The following is a 5,430-nucleotide window of genomic DNA, read 5'->3' as shown; positions in this document are numbered from 1 at the left end:
TTGCATGGGCTTTAAGTGTGTTACTGACTATAGAAGTCATGAAATAGGGCGGCTCTGGCGCTTTGATCAGAGCTATTCTTTTCGTTGTGACTACTTGACAGGATTGTCAGTGACAAAACCAACACAATTTCTCTTTTCCATTCCCAGTTTTCTCGGTCTGATGGAAGTTACAGAGTGCGATGTAATCGGACGGTGGGTAATTCTATATGTAAGCTGAACCTTAATGTCGTCATTATCGCGACATGAAGCTCCTCGCCTTAACAGATATCAGCTGCTTACGCCTAGAAAAATCATGCTTCACCTACTCTTACTTTTCCTCATAAAGGTTTTCTCTTCAACCTCCAGCCATGCATAGTATTTTTGGATAATACTTCGGATGCGTCCTCTTTCTTCAAACCGATCTTAGGATAAGCACATATCATACTTCCGTTTAGGTATTATAAGTGCGCCGCTTTATGAACGTTTCATCCGGAATTCCTCTCGGACGTTTGTCATAAAAATAGGATAAAGACAAAGTTAATAATCAAAATAAACACTTTCATACAAAAAAGTGGAGCTTTTTACTGAAATATAGCGAATAATCATTACTTGTCAAGATTTCCAACGTAGAAGGAGTATATCATTCTTAAGCTTTCTTTTTACTTTTCTGGTTCTTAATCTGAGCTCGGAAAAAATAAATGAGGAAGTGAAATGATGAAGTATTTGTGTGACCTTTCCATCCAAAAAGCTCCTTATACTTTATTTTCTTCTTCGTTCTTGCGAGGAGCTGAATATCTAACTCACATTGCGCCCTTGTTCTACTATCTTAATTTCCAAGATATTTAAAACATTAATGCTTTCATTGTAGCTTGTTTCATGTATTCCTATCATACTAACCCCCTTTCTATCACTTTTGATACTCTTTTCTCTACTCATCATCAAGTTTATACGTACTGGAATACACGAAATACAAGAAACTATCGTCCACATTATTGTAGAACTAATATCAAGCAGTTTACCATGAAGCGCATCACATGATAACGTTTTCGTTCTTCAGAATGAAAATATAAAAAAAGTTTGGATATGTGTGGGTATTTCATACCAGAAAAGGAAACAAAACACAGCTATACAATTTTTTTTAAATGCCAATCTAATCCCATTTTATTTCTCCCTTCTCATTGAAACTCTCAAGGGACAAAAAAAACTGATGGTCTCTAGCAAAACAAATGGGCTCTGCCTAAAAAGATCAAAGCCAAACTTCATTCGTACTTGGAGTTCAACGATTTATCCATGCAATATTTACTTAGGTTTCAAAGTGACAGATCGACTGAGGCTCAGATAATACGGTCTGGAATCCGGCAGAATATATGTAAACAGGTCTGCTCTCAATCCTGGCATTCCCAGAGCGTAAATTAAGCCTAATCCCATGCAAGTTTTTAAGTGACCTGTCACTCCCAATGAGATCAAAGTCAAAGATATATTTCTCCTAAATTTCATCTTAACATCGTCTATTCTTTAAGCGTGTTTTGAAACAGTGTACGTTTTAATTAAACGTGGAGCATGACGAATTTATTCAACGAGGGCGTAGCGCAGTCTCCTTGTATCCTTTCTTTGCGCCTAGTGGATGGCACGTATAAAAATACAAGTATTCGAAGGTCTTGGTCTCTTTGTAATGCGTTTGGACTTCAAGAGTCGATTCCAAGTTAAACCTCTCATCATTAGCTGAGGTATTTCGCTGTTCTCCGTGAAAGGCATCGCTTGGTGGCCGAGATGAGGGAATCATCTGACTTCTCACTAGAATATGCCTTCTCCAGCAGGCCAGGTGTAGCAGAAAGCAGACTAAAATGTTTCAAAATAACAGCCGTTGGTGGCAAAAACTGTGAAAAAAATATCCGTTTGATTGAATAAGTTGATAGAATGACCCAGGATAAGAAGCATAGATAGCCTCAACTTTGGAACAGAAGTGTCAAATTTGACTGTTTGAAACGATAGAATGGTTTAGAACAACTACCATTGAGAGCAATAACTTTGAAAAAGAAGATTCCATTCTTTTTCGTAAAACAGGTTTTTGTTATTCGTCGCGGTAAATAACACATTAAAAGAGAAATGTAATCCTTTGTCTCACGGTGTGGTCACTTGGGATGTGGATCGTGACGTTTTGGCTGCATACTGCTAGTCTTCTTCAAGCGATGGGGTGGCCTGAGTACGCGTGACCTATTTGCTATTGTTCTCAGCTGCGATTAAATGGAATCCACGTCTGCAATTGATGCATCCTCACCCTAAAAACATCAACAGGGACTCTGGAATTGAAATCCCAGAAGCCTGGATACCGACGATCAGAAAACATAACAGCAGAAGAGCCGTGCGCCAGCGGACCACAGAGGGAACCTGTGATACAAACGATTCACTTTTTTAAGATTTAGTTTGGTTAAAGAAGGGGATCACCCACTTTTTATTGGACGTCTCAGTTTAACCCACAAATACTAACCAACACCACTTGAAACAAGGTACCTTTCTTCTTTTTGATTCTGGCCCTGTCAACTTATGTGACTTCTTCTCATGGCTGGTTACCACCTAACACTGCGTTTCAGTACTCACTTTCACTGTAATATTTATCCAGAAATTCAAGTGAAGGCTTGTTTCACCCTCAAGGTGATTCCTCTGAAAAAAGAAAAATTATCGAACAAATGTTTTTAAAACATTCAGTGATAAAAACGAGCGATAAAAAATATGAACGACGTTTCGACCGCTCCACAGTCATTTTCAAGTTATATAGAGTTCATGGGTAAATTTCCGCATTTATACGATTTCTGTAACAATGGAATGAAGGTAAAAGCAAAGTATTTACATATAAACAATAGAGCTAATAACTAATAACAAAGTGCAAAAATGAAGTGTAAATAGGCGGTGAAAAAGATAAAAAATTGGATTTATATGAAGTGATAAGCAAACAGCTTCACGCGAATAGAATCGCTCTGTTTGTTCAGTTTTGGCTTAAGGTTCCGAATAAAAAAACATTTCGAAATTCAAACAATCGAACTTGTTTGAACATTTCCTCAGGACCATAAAGTTCTTTGCGATTTCATTTGGTTCGATTCCATGTTCTCTTACATGGTTGCCGATTACCGATCGTTTATGCTCCTCCACACGTTGATGTAGGTGTCGGCTCGTAAAGCCGACAAAATATATATCGCACAGATCACACCTAAAGAGATATACCACGTTTTGCAGGTTGACAATTGGAGGTTTAAGTTCCTTAGCTTTGAGCTCATCTTTGACCTTGCGGCTTGTAAAGATAGGATGTACTTATCTAGGTATTTATCTTCCGGCTAAGATCACCAAGTTGTTCGCGTAGCCTTTTTCTGTTTGCTGATCTCTGATCCTTGAAGGGCTGGGGTATCCTAACGGAAATTTCACCTACTTTTTGCGGGGGACGCGTGCTCTCCATCATCTTCATTTCAACAAAAGACCTGATGGTGCTTTGTATGAGGGGCTCTGGGTAATGCAAACGTGTGAAGATTTCCTTTAAGTGTTCGCATTCTTGATGAAAAAATTGCCAGTTTGAAGAAAGTTTAAAGGCGCAGTTCAGCATTGTTTTTAACAGAGAATGTTTGTACTTCATATCAACGTGGCTATTATAATGCAGAAGCAGCCCAGTATCTGTTGGTTTTCTGTAAACTTTTCTGTCTAGCCGGATGCTATTTCTGATGATTTCCGTTCCTAGGAAAGGAAGTTTCCCGTTTTTCTCGAGTTCCATTGTAAAACTAATGGAGGGGTGGATTTCATTTAACGTTGAAAGAAATGTAGAAGCAGCTTGGACATCCGGCATTATGATGAGAGTATCGTCAACACATCGTTTTTAGAAAGTGGGCATCTCGTTTTGGTGTATTAGCCGTTCTTCGATGTTACACATGAAGACGTTCGCCATCAGCGGTCCAAGGGGAGAACCCATGGTGACCCCATGCACCTGCTCGTAGAGAACACCCTGAAAATGAAACAGCTGGTTTTTGGTAGAAACTTCTAACAATTCTTTCAGGTCCGCTTCAGTGATATTAAGATTGTACTCTTTATTGAACCAATCATCTTTGAAGGCTTTTCTCGCTAGGACTCCAATCGTCTCGTCCACAGGTACGTTGGTAAATAATGCGGAAACGTCATACGATACCAAAGTGTCATGGTCGCTAATTTCTATCTCTTGGAGATTATCGGCGAAGGAGAAGGTGTCACCAATGGAATGGTCATTGGTAGATAGAGGTTTTAGCTTCTCGTCTAGCCACTTGGCGAGTTTGTAGTTATAGCTCCCAGTTGATGACAGGATGGGACGCATTGCCAACGTTTCCTTGTGTGTTTTAGGAAGGCAATAGAGGTGGGCAAGCCTTGATCCTCTCTGGACGAGTAGGTCGGCAATGGATTTCGGTAGAATTCCTCTTCACAATGGAAGCCAGTTCTTTCTCTTTTTTAAGTAGCGGGTGGTAGTGCTTCGGAGGTCTGCCCCTGGTATTTGGTCTCTCAAGGCAAATGTGTACGAACTTGGTTTCATCGTTGATAGACGCTTCTTTCAGAAGACGAACATACTCAGATTTGTCCATAACAACTAACTCTAACTTGAAAATGACCGTGGAGCGGTCGAAACGTCGTTCATATTTATTATCAGATACGATGAATATATGAAGTTCATATATTTTGAACTGCGGTTATAAATACGTATGATGCACGATCCTCGCAGTAGAGAGCGCTATTTATGCAATGGCGAAAATCAGACCTGAAAAAAAATCAGGCCTGTACGGGATTCGAACCACTGACTTCTGCTATACTAGTGCAGCGCTCTACTAATTAAGCTAACAAGCCAACTGGGAGCAGGCCGTTGAGTTGATTCGTAATAAACCCGTGAAAGTGATAAATCAGATACAATGAAATATATGAAACAACAACAAACATATGAAACATATGTATGAACTGCGGTTATGAGACGTATATGTGAACGATCCTTCGCAGTAAAGCACTATTTGAGCAATAGTGAAAATCAGACCTGAAAAAAATTTCAGGCCTGTACGGGATTCGAACCACTGACCTCTGCGATACTAGTGCAGCGCTCTACCAATTGAGCTAACAAGCCAACTGGGAGCAGGCCATCAAATTAATTCGACATAAACCCGTAGATGATAAATCAAACAACAACAAACATATGAAACATATGTATGAACTGCGGTTATGAGACGTATATGTGAACGATCCTTCGCAGTAAAGCACTATTTGAGCAATAGTAAAAATCAGACCTGAAAAAAATTTCAGGCCTGTACGGGATTCGAACCACTGACCTCTGCGATACTAGTGCAGCGCTCTACCAATTGAGCTAACAAGCCAACTGGGAGCAGGCCATCAAATTAATTCGACATAAACCCGTAGATGATAAATCAAACAACAACAAACATATGAAACATATGTATGAAC

At 39.6% G+C, this 5,430-nt stretch overlaps 1 pseudogene; it reads right to left on the bottom strand.

Annotated features, from left to right (window-relative positions):
- Nucleotides 1-2,909: 2,909 nt before the first annotated feature.
- Nucleotides 2,910-4,568, bottom strand: LOC111326024 (uncharacterized; annotated as a pseudogene).
- Between the last annotated feature and the right edge of the window lie 862 nt (nucleotides 4,569-5,430).

Source organism: Stylophora pistillata, chromosome 10 (assembly GCF_964205215.1).
Source record: "Stylophora pistillata chromosome 10, jaStyPist1.2, whole genome shotgun sequence".
In the NCBI taxonomy this organism is placed as follows: Eukaryota; Metazoa; Cnidaria; class Anthozoa; order Scleractinia; family Pocilloporidae; genus Stylophora; species Stylophora pistillata.
Note: the sequence above shows the minus strand (reverse complement) of the source record. Positions and strands in the feature narration are given on the sequence as shown.